Source organism: Triturus cristatus, chromosome 10 (assembly GCF_964204655.1).
Source record: "Triturus cristatus chromosome 10, aTriCri1.1, whole genome shotgun sequence".
In the NCBI taxonomy this organism is placed as follows: domain Eukaryota; kingdom Metazoa; phylum Chordata; class Amphibia; order Caudata; family Salamandridae; genus Triturus; species Triturus cristatus.
The window spans coordinates 1,197,643,792-1,197,658,530 of record NC_140593.1 but is presented as its reverse complement, the minus strand read 5'-3'; the positions used below and the strand labels follow the sequence as shown (position 1 = coordinate 1,197,658,530).

The window sequence follows — 14,739 nt, the reverse complement described above, 5'->3', positions numbered from 1 at the left end:
TTCTTTACTTTAAGATTTGTTTGTTCAGTATTACTCCCTTGGTCTGTAGTATCTTCCGTTATCAGGTTAATTTGTCTCCTTTGTCTTTTTTGTCTTTCTTTTTTTATTTCCTTATTTTTTTTTTTTGTGAAATTAGAGCTGAGAGGGGTGTTTGGTTTCTTTGAATCGGATTCTGGTATTTCTGAATCTGAGATGATAAAATCAGAGCTTGTCTGTTCCAGTCTCCGTTGCTCACTTGAGGTTGAGGCGCCAGTTTCATAGACTTCAGAGTCAGAGCTGGAGTCGAGATCATGCTCCTGTGACACAGAGTAAGGTTTATTATGTGTATTCTGCTCATTATTCCGATCATAGTTTTGAAAGTAGTTGGTTTGAACCGGGCCCTGGCTGGCCTTGGAGTTAAAGCGGTCAGGATGAGGATTATTTCCGGGGTTTAGCTCTTTTAGAGTTGCAATAGCTTTTGATGGGATAGTTTCTATTTCCAGTGCCCCTGTTTGTACGGATATGATCTTGTGTTGTTCTTCAGGTTCATCTAATTCATCAGGTTCATCGAGTCCGTTCAAGCCGTCTGGTTTATATGACTCTTTATATATCTCTTTTGATTCTCCTTGTGCAGTAATCAGCACTCTGCACGTACTGGGTGGGCTTTCTACACACCTGTTAGTTAGAGGGCCGGTGCGATTAGATTTCATGTCATGACTGGAGTGGAGGTGTTCCTGCACAGGACCAGAAGGGATTTTAGAAATAGAGTTGAAGATATTAGATATCCGGGGTTGGGAGGTATCTAATTGTCCACTGCTTCTTGCGGCAATTTTTAAGTTTTTAATCGTCTGCAGCCGTTTCGCTTTCTTCTCAAGCAGATCTCTACTTTCATACTCGTCGCCAATCTTGTCCAGGTCCGTGTCCTTCTCCTTACCCATATCCGTATCATTATCCTTGTTTTTTTCCTTGGTTTTGTCTTTTTCTTTGCCTCTCATTTTTACTTTAATTTTGGACTTATCCTTCTCGGCTTCCATATCTTTGTCTCTCTCTGTCATTTTTTCCCTCCCCATCTTAACCCTCAGCCCTCTTGTTTCTGGTCGGCTAGGGCCGCTTTGTATCTCCAGGGCGGGTTGAGTGCGAGCGGGGCAAATGGAGGCATCCTTACACACCGATGACTCCCCTTCAATGCTAACGCCGTTAGCATCGCCTCCCGAGCCTGAATCGGTTTTTTGCTCCCCCTGTCCCCTCTGCTCCTTGCTCAAGTCCTGTTCCATGCTCGCAAATAGCTTTGTATTTAGGCAGGTGATTATATTTTTTAGCGTTACCCTCTGTGCTTGCGCGCCTCTAGTCAAACACTCACCTCCAAGCAAGTTGTGCAGAAGGGGTCTTAATTGTTGACGCCACCGCTTCCAGTATCGGGCTGTCCCAACAAGAAGTGTATCTCCCAGAAAGCAGGAGAAATGGGAGAAACGAAGGCTGAGGCGCAGCATCAGCCAGCACCAATCCCTGTAGCGAACACTGCTGGGTCAGCGTCAGTGTCAGCGTCAGTGTCAGTGCACCGTCAACACCGTCAACACCGTCTCTCCCGGACCGTAGATCGCCGACCGCCGACCGCTGATTGTAGAGACAGAAGCAGATGCAGATGCGGGAACATACGCGGACACAAGCCACTGCCGCCGCCGCTGCAACAGACGCGTTAAAATTCAACAAGCGGATTGACAGGTAAGGCCTCCGTCAAGCTCCGTCAGGCCCCGTCAGGGGATCTCTCTCCTTTCCTCGAAGCAGCGGATGCAGTGGATGCAGGCAGATGCTGACAGCGGCTCCCCCGTTCTTTTTTTTTTAGTATCCCAAACTCCAATCCAAAATCCAAAATCCAGCGTTCTGAGTTTGGACTCACTAGATTCTCGCTAGATTCATTGGGTTATTTGTAAATAATCACAACCAGTCCATTGCTAGTGCAATTGCTAGACTCCGGAGACTCCGGAGACAAGGAGACAAGGAGAGTATCCAGGTCAGCCATGCCTGCTCGAGTTCCACAGTTACAATGACGCCATCTTGCCTCAGTAGCTTCTATGGGCACGTGTTTCGTTGCGATAGAAGGTTTGTATCATTGGAAACAATCCAATGCTTTTTAGTTTCACACACATATTCAAGAGGTACTGGCATCACTAAATGAGATACATTTGTATTTCCACACATGGCATGTTGGCAACATATGACTCAGCATTTCACAAAATAGTAAGCATTCATGGTAGTGATAAACACGTGTCATAGTCTGACAGTCAATTTGATGCTACAAGGAATGAGCCTAGTTTCCTGTGGGACATTTCCTCTTCATGAAATCATCCTCACTGTTGGTGCCATAGTGTTACCGTGAATGCTATTCGTACAGCCAACAAAACAACGACGGTCCAATGGGTCACTGCAGCCGGTCAGGCGTGCGGTCAGGACACAGCGGGAACTAGTGCCTGTGATTTTATGTCATTATGCGTGCAGGGGGCGACCTGTTGTTCATGGCAGGCCAAAGGATTGGCGTCACCTCTTTGCATACTGTGATATTTGGTTGGCCCATGCAGCCTAAGATCATGTGTTGGTTGGAATTGTCCTGAAGAGACCCATGGATTGATTCTGATTGGGTCGAAGCATCAACATATCTGTAGGGTTATCCCATCATCATGTTTAAGAACACTGATATACTAAGATTGGAGCTGGGACTTAATGTGGAGACCTCATGTCACTAGGATGTATATATGTGAATTGATTTTTCCGCACCAAGCACTTTTTCTGTACCTTGCGCCCTCTACACTCATTGTTCTACTAAGAGATATTGATATTGTGAGATTATGAACCACATTAACATTCATTGACACACTACCATACCCATTAGGGATCCAGAACCACTGGTGTGTTTGAATTGTGACCCACTGGACCACTGTTGTTTTGTTGTCTTAGATATTGACCCAGTTTCTGGTCTGGGTATATGGGTCGGTCCTTGTGTATTGGTATTTGCTACCCATACAGAGGATTATAAATTGTGTGAAAAAGTGTGAGGAGTTTCCACTCCAGTGCTTTCAAGATTTCCATTTCCACAAACAATTAAAAATACCAAATTTACTACTGCTCCTAGAAATGATTTGTTCACTCACTCTGAATGAAATGCTGTCCATAAAGTCATTCATATTTTTCTGTGAGGCAGGCATTGTTGCTTAGGGCCTTATTACGAGTTTGGCGGTCCTCCTGTCTGCCTGCCACCAAAGCGCTGACAGGAGTGTAATCCATGGCGGGCAGGCAGTGCTGCAGCGGTCTCACGTCGGTGATCTCTTAGGCTTATTGGAGAGCCTTAACAGAAGGCTGCCATTGTGACAGCGCCTGCAGAATGTTCCTGCATGGTGTGGCATGCACCATGTCATGCATGCCATACCATGCAGGAATGGGGGTGCAATTCCAGGGGGGCACTATATGTTCCCCCCTGCATGCATCCCCAGGCCCAGAAGTGACAGGGGGCACTGTTAAGTCCCTCTAACTTCCATGTCTGCCACCCTTTTCACAGCGGCCACACCCCCTTAAAAAGGGCAGTGGAAATGAAAGTTGGAATATGCTCAACTGTGCTGCAGAGGCACCCCCATCATATTCCTGTCCATTTCCAGACCACTGCACAGCGGGATCCTTGATGCCGGCAGAGCTGGAGGTCTTGTGACAGTCTAACCGCCACAACCATAATACGGCAGAAGGACTGCCAGTTTGGCGGCAGTCACACTCATAATATAGCAGGAAGACCGCCATTGTGGTGGTGGTCGGACCACCACCATGAATATGGCAGTCATGTGGTCCGCCATGCTCGTAATAAGGCCCTTAGAGTAGTTTTCCCAGGATTTGTACAGCCACAAACCAGTCCTGTGTAAAAGCAATTTGCGACTGTGTATAGACTGTCCAAGAGTACTAAGGTTCTATTCACACACATCTCACCACGTACACAGGAGATGGGACAGAAGATTCCCCCTCTCAGATATAAACCAAGGACCTGGGTCAAGCAGTGTGAATAAGAGATGGTGTCTCCTCCACACTGGAGGGGGCTGTAGGGGCCTACATTTGCCCATGGTTTAGCAGATCTATGTACCTTCAAGTGAACCTGTCCTGTCTTGCATTATGCAAATAATAAACATTGATCAATAAAATAAGTCTTACGATCTATGACAGTGCTGCTCTAAATTCTGTGCATGATTCTTCCAAAGTCAGAGTTTTTCAATATCTTCCTTTTAAGGGTTGACGATCCTCATGTGCACCTTGCTGTCTTTCATGTCATGCTGACGTAGAAGGGGAAGAGAGACAGGCAGGTTTGGGAGACTGCCACATGGACACAGCCTCTAAACTACAGGTGAGCGTGGTCACTTCTCACTGTTTTGCTTCCAAGGTTCACTTTCAGTTGCTTGATCTGCAAGAATGCGGTTTACACGGCAGTGCTCTCGCAGGTGCGCTATTGTCAGCCAGCTGTTTAGTGGTCGAGAATAGGTAGCAAGAACTGGACTTCTCTCACGAGTTGTGCCACCACCAGCTGAGGCTGCCCACTGTGCCTGAAAGGTCACCAACCACCTGATGCTAATATCTGCAGCATGTGAATGTTGAAAGAGTTCTGCATTGTACTCTTCGGATTCTCAGAAAGGTTCTTTCAAGCACCACCCATGATTATAAATACAATCTACACAGACATTTGCTTTTTATCCATGACGTCTCCTATGACATGATTCGTTCAGGGCTAAAGAACAAGGCGCACATTGTCCAACATGTTAACGGTGGCAGCCGCATTGCTGCCACCACTGCAGCATTCATTTTAGGAGATCCCCATTCTTCATCCCTTGCTCCTCATTCGTCACCCCTCACTCCACATTCATTCATCATCCCTCACTCCACATTCCTCACCTTATCTCTGATCCCTCTTTTCTGATACCTCAGCTCACATCCTTCGTTCCACACTCCTAGGCCCTCACTTCTTATCCCTCATTTCTTACCGTATTCCTCATCATTCCCCACCCCTCAGTTTGCTTTCCATAATCCTCACTTCTCATCCCTCACTCTTCATTCCTCAGCAGCCCTCAGTCCTCATCCCTGACTCTCACCCCTGACTTCTCATTACTACCTTGCCAGCCATCAGTCCAAATCCCTTATTGCTCACTCATTCCTAGTCCCTTACTTGACCTTCCTCAGTCCGCTGCCTTAGCCCTCACTCCCCACCTCTTAGTCCAAGAGTGACGAGTAAAATGGACAATTGATGATGTCCAAAAATGCAAAGTTAACTGTCCATGTGGAAACATCCCATTCTTCAGTCATCATCCCTCCCTTGCGTTCCTTCCTCGGCCCTCACACCACATCCTTCAGTCATCATCCCTCTCTTGCTTTCCTTCCTCATTCCTCACTCCACATTCCTCATATATCAGTCATCTTCCCTCCCTTGCTTTACTTTTTCATCACTCACTCCACATCCCTCATTCCTCAGTCATCCTCTTGCCCTTGCTTTCCTTCCTCAGCCCTCACTCCACATCCCCCATCCCTCAGTTATCATCCCTATATTGCTTTCCTTCAGCCCTCACTCCACATTCCTTATTCCTCATTCATCATCTCTCCTTTGCTTTCCTTTCTCAGCCCTCACTTCAAATCCCTCAGTCATCATCCCTCCCTTGCTGTCCTTCCTCATCCCTTACTCATCATTCCTCCATCGCTTTCTTCCTTAATCCCTCAGTCCACAACCTTCATCAATTAGTCATCATCTCTCCCTTGCTTTCAATCATCATCCCTCACTATACATCCCTCATCCCTCAGTCATGATCCCTCCATTGCTTTTCTTCCTAGGCTCTCACACCACCCACATCCCTCAGTCATCAACCCACCCTAGCTTTCCTTCTTCATACCTCACTCCACATCCCCTATCCCTCAGTCATAATCTCTCTTGCTTTCCTCCTTATTCCCTCACTCCACAACCTTCATTCCTCAGTCATCATCTCTCCCTTGCTTTCCTTCCTTATCTCTCACTCCACATCCCTCAGTCATGATCCCTCCCTTGCTTTCCTTCCTTATCTCTCACTCCACATCCCCATCCCTCAGTCATGATCCCTCCCTTGCTTTCCTTCCTTATCTCTCACTCCACATCCCCAATCCCTCAGTCATCCTCCCTCCCTTGCTTCCCTTCCTCAGCCCTCACTCCACATCCCCCATTCCTCAGTCATGATCCCTCTTGCTTTCCTTCCTCAGCCCTCACTCTACATCCCTCATCCCTCAGTCATCACCCCTCACTTGCTTTCCTTCCTTATCTCTCACTCCACATCCCCAATCCCTCAGTCATGATGCCTCCCTTGCTTTCCTTCCTAGGCCCTCACTCCACCCACACCCCTCATCCCTCCTTCACTGGTGATGGAATGAAATATTGTTTTCCCAGTTGTGCTCAGCATAGACAAGAGGTTGGTGCTGGCTCCGATTTAGAGTAAAGTGAAGTGAACGACCTGCTTAATTTATACTGCTTATTTGGCTCAGTGATTTCAACGCCTGCGTTCAGACAACAGATGCAACACTCTTAAATTCGGTGCATCCGCACAGCGCCATACTCCTGTAAGACATGAGAGAGGCGCTGGACATGGGGTGTGTGCATACTCGGAGAGCTTGGCACTGTAAGTCTCTTTGGTTCTTACTTCTATAACTAAACATACATATATGTTTGAGTTACATCGTACACATGCAGGGCGACTGTTGCCTTAGAATGTTCAGATTATGTTGCTACATGACAACGGAGGGGAGTTTTGTTTTACGGATTAATTTATTATATTCAGTAGAAGAGAAATACTGATTACATTGGAAACAGTATAGGAAGGGGATCGGGTGAAACTGAACCGTGCAACAGGCAGGTGTCGATTCAACTCAAGATGATTCCCTTCATGATGTTCTTTGACTTGCTTTGATGTTCGGGTCTTAAAACTGATTTACATCTGGTTCTAAAACCACATCAGGGAAGAGTTGGTCCTAACACATAATGTAAAGCAGCATTTATCACTTTGTGTGGGCAAATCATTTGCAACATTGTGCCTTCTGGGTTCTTCCAACACCAGTTGTTTTCCTTATCTCTAGAGAAGAAGGAATAAAGACTGAGTTATGAGGAGTGAGCATTGAGGATGGCCTAACATGGATGGGGTTATATCTTCGCCCGCGTCATCATTTGTCCGTTTTACTCATCACTCACGAGGAGGAGGGCTGAGCAGTGAGGGGTGAGGAATGAGTGGCGAGAGTGAGGGGGTAAGGGATGGAGCATGTTAAATGAGTCAGGGATGAGGAGTGATGGATAAGCTCTGAGGACTGAGGGAGGAACAGTGGGAGTGAGGATTAAGGAATGAGGGGCGAGGAGTGAGGGGTGAGGGGTAAGGGATGAAACATGAGGAATGAGTCAGGGATGAGGAGTGATGGATACGGGCTGATGGCTCAGGGAAGAACAGTGCGGATGAGGATTGAGGAATGAGGGGCAAGGAGTGAGGGGTAAGGGATGAAGCATGAGGAATGAGTCAGGGATGAGGAGTGATGGATACGGGCTGATGGCTTAGGGATGAACAGTGGGAGCGAGGATTAAGGAAGGAGGGGCGAGGAGTGAGGAGTGAGGGGTAAGGGATGAAACATGAGGAATGAGTCAGGGATGAGGAGTGATGGATACGCTCTGATGGCTCAGGGAAGAACAGTGGGGATGAGGATTGAGGAATGAGGGGCAAGGAGTGAGGGGTAAGGGATGAAGCACGAGAAATTAGTTAGAGATGAGGAGTGATGGATAAGCCTTGAGGACTGAGGGGTTAACAGTGGGATTTAGGATTGAGGAACGAAGGGCGAGGAGTGAGGGGAAAGGGATGAAGCAAGAGGAATGAGTCAAGGATGAGGAGAGATGGATACGTTCTGAGGAAGGAATAGTGGGGGTGAGGATTGAGGAATGAGGGACGTGGAGTGAGGGGTTAAGGCAGAAGCATGAGAAATGAGTCAGGGATGAGGAGTGATGGATAAACTGTGAGGATTGAGGGCTGAATAGTGGGGGTGGGGAGTGAGAAATGAGGGACGGGAGAGGTGGTGAGGAGTGATGGGTAAAGGATGAGATGTGGCGGATGAGGAAGAAGCGATGAGGAATGAGAGATGATGAGTGAAGGACCATGAATACGAATGGAGGAATGAAAAATGATGGATGAGGAATGACAAGTGAGGCATGAGGACAAAGGGATGTGGTGAGAGGGATGAGGAACGATGAGTGAGGGAAGAGGTGTGTAGGATTAGGAGTGATGGAGGAGGAGTGACAGGTGGGAAATGAGGGGTGTGGAATGCAGAATGCGGATTTTCTAAAGTACACTGGGCCCCACAGCCTTTACACTGTCCTCTGGATAACTCTATTTCCAAGGTTGTGCTGAAAGCCATCAGTCGTGTTATGTTCACTTACTTGACATAGCCGCATGCTTCTTTTTGGAAACAAAGGCTGCTTTACAGTCTTTAAGACCCGCAGCGTAATTGTAAACCCTTTGTCATCTCAGTACTTCTGTACTTCCACTGCCCAGACAGGGACACTGTGTGCAGGGCCCTTTAAATATTGAGTCAGTACAGCAATCCTGTGATGAAATAGTGCATTAACAGGGTTGTGGTAGTTCCCTCAAGAGTATGATGCTAGGGTTATCGCAAATAAAGTAACGCAGCTAGTACTAAGAAATGCCCACACAGGCACCCTTGAGCCCTAGTGTAAGGGGGCTGCATTCCTGCTCTCTGCCAGCACTGGTGCACAATCTGCTGCCTCGTGCCCACACAGGCACCCTTGAGCCCTAGTGTAAGGGGGCTGCATTCCTGCTCTCTGCCAGCACTGGTGCACAATCTGCTGCCTCGTTCCCACACAGGCACCCTTGAGCCCTATTGTAAGGGGGCTGCATTCCTGCCCTCTGCCAGCACTGGTGCACAATCTGCTGCCTCGCTCCCACACAGGCACCCTTGAGCCCTAGTGTAAGGGGGCTGCATTCCTGCTCTCTGCCAGCACTGGTGCACAATCTGCTGCCTCGTTCCCACACAGGAACCCTTGAGCCCTAGTGTAAGGGGGCTGCATTCCTGCTCTCTGCCAGCACTGGTGCACAATCTGCTGCCTCGTGCCCACACAGGCACCCTTGAGCCCTAGTGTAAGGGGGATGCATTCCTGCTCTCTGCCAGCACTGGTGCACAATCTGCTGCCTCGTTCCCACACAGGCACCCTTGAGCCCTAGTGTAAGAGGGCTGCATTTCTGCTCTCTGCCAGCACTGGTGCACAATCTGCTGCCTCGTTCCCACACAGGCACCCTTGAGCCCTAGTGTAAGGGGGCTGCATTCCTGCTCTCTGCTTGCACTGGTGCACAATCTGCTGCCTCGTTCCCACACAGGCACCCTTGAGCCCTAGTGTAAGGGGGCTGCGTTCCTGCTCTCTGCCAGCACTGGTGCACAATATGCTGCCTCGTTCCCACACAGGCACCCTTGAGCCCTAGTGTAAGGGGGCTGCATTCCTGCTCTCTGCCAGCACTGGTGCACAATCTGCTGCCTCGTTCCCACACAGGCACCCTTGAGCGCTAGTGTAAGGGGGCTGCATTCCTGCTCTCTACCAGTACTGGTGCACAATCTGTTGCCTCGTTCCCATACAGGCACCCTTGAGCCCTAGTGTAAGGGGCTTGCATTCCTGCTCTCTGCGTGCACTGGTGCACAATCTTCAGCCTCGTTCCCACACAGGCACCCTTGAGCCCTAGTGTAAGGGGGCTGCGTTCCTGCTCTCTGCCAGCACTGGTGCACAATCTGCTGCCTCGTTCCCACACAGGCACCCTTGAGCCCTAGTGTAAGGGAGCTGCATTCCTGCTCTCTACCAGCACTGGTGCACAATCTGCTGCCTCGTTCCCACACAGGCACCCTTGAGCCCTAGTGTAAGGGGGCTGCGTTCCTGCTCTCTGCCAGCACTGGTGCACAATCTGCTGCCTCGTTCCCACACAGGCACCCTTGAGCCCTAGTGTAAGGGGGCTGCATTCCTGCTCTCTACCAGCACTGGTGCACAATCTGCTGCCTCGTTCCCACACAGGCACCCTTGAGCCCTAGTGTAAGGGGGCTGCATTCCTGCTCTCTGCCAGCACTGGTGCACAATCTGCTGCCTTGTTCCCACACAGGCACCCTTGAGCCCTAGTGTAAGAGGGCTGCATTCCTGCTCTCTGCCAGCACTGGTGCACAATCTGCTGCCTCGTTCCCACACAGGCACCCTTGAGCCCTAGTGTAAGAGGGCTGCATTCCTGCTCTCTGCCAGCACTGGTGCACAATCTGCTGCCTCGTTCCCACACAGGCACCCTTGAGCCCTAGTGTAAGGGGGCTGCATTGCATTCAGGATTGTTTTTGTGTAGGAAGGGGCACCTTGACCTTGCGTGGCCTGCATTCCTACTCTCTGCCAGCACTGGTGCACAATCTGCTGCCTCGTTCCCACACAGGCACCCTTGAGCCCTAGTGTAAGGGGGCTGCATTAATGCTCTCTGCCAGCACTGGTGCACAATCTGCTGCCTCGTGCCCACACAGGCACCCTTGAGCCCTAGTGTAAGGGAGCTGCATTGCATTCAGGATTGTTTTTGTGTCGGAAGGGGCACCTTGACCTTGCGTGGCCTGCATTCCTACTCTCTGCCAGCACTGGTGCATAATCTGCTGCCTCGTTCCCACACAGGCACCCTTGAGCCCTAGTGTAAGGGGGCTGCATTCCTGCTCTCTGCCAGCACTGGTGCACAATCTGCTGCCTCGTTCCCACACAGGCACCCTTGAGCCCTAGTGTAAGGGGGCTACATTCCTGCCCTCTGCCAGCACTGGTGCACAATCTGCTGCCTCGTTCCCACACAGGCACCCTTGAACCCTAGTGTAAGGGGGCTGCATTCCTGCTCTCTGCCAGCACTGGTGCACAATCTGCTGCCTCGTTCCCACACAGGCACCCTTGATCCCTAGTGTAAGGGGGCTGCATTCCTGCTCTCTGCCAGCACTGGTGCACAATCTGCTGCCTCGTTCCCACACAGGCACCCTTGAGCGCTAGTGTAAGGGGGCTGCATTCCTGCTCTCTGCCAGCACTGGTGCACACTCTGCTGCCTCGTTCCCACACAGGCACCCTTGAGCCCTAGTGTAAGGGGGCTGCATTCCTGCTCTCTGCCAGCACTGGTGCACACTCTGCTGCCTCGTTCCCACACAGGCACCCTTGAGCGCTAGTGTAAGGGGGCTGCATTCCTGCTCTCTACCAGCACTGGTGCACAATCTGCTGCCTCGTGCCCACACAGGCACCCTTGAGCCCTAGTGTAAGGGGGGTGCATTCCTGCTCTCTGCCAGCACTGGTGCACAATCTGCTGCCTCGTGCTCACACAGGCACCCTTGAGCCCTAGTGTAAGGGGGGTGCATTCCTGCTCTCTGCCAGCACTGGTGCACAATCTGCTGCCTCGTGCTCACACAGGCACCCTTGAGCCCTAGTGTAAGGGGGCTGCATTGCAGGTAGGATTGTTTTTGTGCAGGAAGGGGCACCTTTGACTTGTGTGGCCTGCATTCCTGCTCTCTGCTTGCACTGGTGCACAATCTGCTGCCTCGCTCCCACACAGGCACCCTTGAGCCCTAGTGTAAGGGGGGTGCATTCCTGCTCTCTGCCAGCACTGGTGCACACTCTGCTGCCTCGTTCCCACACAGGCACCCTTGAGCCCTAGTGTAAGGGGGCTGCATTCCTGCTCTCTGCCAGCACTGGTGCACACTCTGCTGCCTCGTTCCCACACAGGCACCCTTGAGCCCTAGTGTAAGGGGGCTGCATTCCTGCTCTCTACCAGCACTGGTGCACAATCTGCTGCCTCGTGCCCACACAGGCACCCTTGAGCCCTAGTGTAAGGGGGTGCATTTCTGCTCTCTGCCAGCACTGGTGCAGAATCTGCTGCCTCGTGCCCACACAGGCACCCTTGAGCCCTAGTGTAAGGGGGGTGCATTTCTGCTCTCTGCCAGCACTGGTGCACAATCTGCTGTCTCGTGCCCACATAGGCACCCTTGAGCCCTAGTGTAAGGGGGGTGCATTCCTGCTCTCTGCCAGCACTGGTGCACAATCTGCTGACCCGGGTTTGCAACACGTTCGATCCCTGATGTAGGAAGGAGTCCTCCGTCTGGACCTCAGTGACTCACTTGGTCGGGTTACATTGAAAGAATGAAGAGCAGATTGGGAACAAATGGAAGCTCTCTTCTTTGATTTATGAAACACTCACATGTTCCTTTTGGAAGGAAATAAACATTTTAATGACATTACTAATTAATGGCTGGAAGGACGGATTGTATTTTTATGGAAAGGGGAAGCTGTGGAGGTCATGAATGTCTTGGGAAAACTTAGTAAAGGAAGGAGTGCTTAAATGTAAATTGGGTATGTGAACGTTGTGTACAACATAAAGAATTTTGTATTTTATTCCTGTGTAAATACACTTTTAGCTGGAGGTTGTCTGTACTTTAATGTAGTGACTAGATAAATACACCATTGTACTTTTTACTTGTATGGAAAGCCTAAAGTACAATGTCAACTATTTCAAAATGTTTATATTTTTTCTGTGAACACCTCATAATATTGAAAGATTCCAGAGAGCTGCTACTTCTTGGCTCAGCATCTTTTTGTGTCTGTTGGGGCCTTTAATGCCTGAATTCATTAACAGCAACTCCAGGCGCTTGCCAGTGGTATGTGTGTGCTTTCATGTGAGATAAGAAGGCTGTTACCATTGGCATGTATGTGTAATGGGGCAGTCTGAGAATGACACACCCACAGACACACAAGCACACACACACAATCCCTCCATTGCTGCAGCCCCTCAAGTCTTACCTGACAATGCTGCCCCTGTAAGAAAGAAAAGCCTGCGCCGAGGCCCCTGCAAGAGAAATCAAGCACACGGCCAATCAGATAATTCACAACCAAAAACAACTTAATGTATTGTTTTCAGTTATTAGCATTTGTAACAAGTACAATGTTTTTTTTCTGCAAATTAGTTACTTTGGGAGAGAAGGAGGGGTGAAGGAGAGAGATGGTGAGAGGTAGAAATGAGAGCCTTTGCACAAAACAGTTATTAGTGTGCAAATCGTGAAAATACATTTTCCTTTGCTGTAACATACCCCAAATCGCCCGCCCTACAGGGTCGTGGCACTTACCGACAGTGTGAAGCTTCTGTAATGGGACAGCGTCCCTTCTTATATAGGGCATTCATCTGCTGAGGCAGCAGTTTTCCTTACACTCATGGTAAGAAAATGCATTCAGTATAGCTGGCAGAAACATAAAACTGCAATATATATGGATATCACTAAAAATAACTGACATCATTTCATGTGCTTGCTGCTGCCAAGTGGATGCTACTTCCGGTATGGGCAGCACATCTGTGATTCATACATTCTGGGTCATATGGCAGAGCTGATAGAAATACCACTTGCTTCAGGCAAGCATCCACAGTGCTTCTTTTTAAAGGAATTATTGTAAGGCGCCAGAAGCACAAACGATAGATTGTGTATGATAGATCTTTGTAAATAACATTATAAATCTAATCTTGTTTTCTCATACATGTTCAGAAGATTAGTTGCATTTCATTATTGAATTAAAAGTAAAAAGCTGCTCACTGTGTGATGCACATCATTTCTAATGTCCCAGTTGGTGTGCAAAGTCCTGTTCTAGAGACCACAGATGCAGAATAAGGGTGCTTGGAGATTTCAGCATGAAATGTCTGCTGTGACATGCACCCCGAAGGTGAATCACGTGGCAGAATAAATCTTACCACAGACCCCTGCACTGCAGACTCTACTCTGTTTTATCCTTTTTCGATTCTCAAAACTCACTGTTACCCAGGAAAGCGCCCTGGTGCTGAGGGGGAAAACAGCTGCTAGAGCTGTACGGGCTCCTGAAGGATGAGTGCCATGCAATCTGCATGTGGGGTGAATCCACATACAAATCCAAATCCGGTATTTGTAAAGCAAACTACTCAACCCTAAGGGTCTCGAGGCGCTGGGGGCCATCCGAGAGATTAAGAGAGCTATTACCCTGAGTCACATGGTGCTGAGCTGAGATGCCGGTGGCGGCGATCAAACCGCGAGCCCTACGCTCCGGAGTCAGCCACCCAGGCCACTGCAACACACCTCTCCCTCTTCCCTACCTTCTCAAGTCTTCTTGGAGGACTGAGGGTGGGGTAGCGGCCTGGCGACTGACCCCGGAGCAAGGGGCCCAAGGTTTGATCCCTGGCAGCAGGTTAGCCCAGCACCATGTGACTCTGGGCAATAGCTCACCTAATCTTCCCGACGGCCCCCAGCGCCTTGACACCCTTAGGGGTAATTGTTCGTGCTTTACAAATACCGGTATTTTATTTCTTCGAGGACTTAGGGTGGGGTAGCCCTCTCTTTGTCTCCATTTGGGCCATGCTTTGTCCTGGTGCTGCTTTCCAGTTCTCAGCGTTGCCTCCTGCAATTCAGCAGACAGTCACACTAGGGTAGTGGGCATCCTTGCGTGTGTCTGATGCAGGGAAGAAAGATTCTGGCATCTTTGATTTTGGTAGAGAGATGCATAGTGGGACTGGTTTGTGCCAATCCCCTAGGAAGTGGTGCAAGAGTTGGTAGGGTTGCCCTTGGAAATGTTATCCTCATTAGCTAGGCAGTACTCTCCACACACATTCTCAAGACTGGCATAAAAGTGGCACCCTGGACATCAGCCTCAGAATGCTACTGGTCTCAGAAACAACAGAAGAAAGACTGCAC

At 49.5% G+C, this 14,739-nt stretch overlaps 1 protein-coding gene across 1 annotated transcript in view; it reads right to left on the bottom strand.

The window, feature by feature from the left end:
* LOC146797035 (myosin-4-like) overlaps nucleotides 1–12,879 on the bottom strand; it is a 76,031-nt gene extending 63,152 nt beyond the window's left edge. The window contains exon 1 of the mRNA XM_085629642.1: nucleotides 12,833–12,879. The gene's annotated coding sequence lies outside the window, so the exon portion shown is untranslated. The remainder of the gene's footprint in view (nucleotides 1–12,832) is intronic.
* Nucleotides 12,880–14,739: the final 1,860 nt, after the last annotated feature.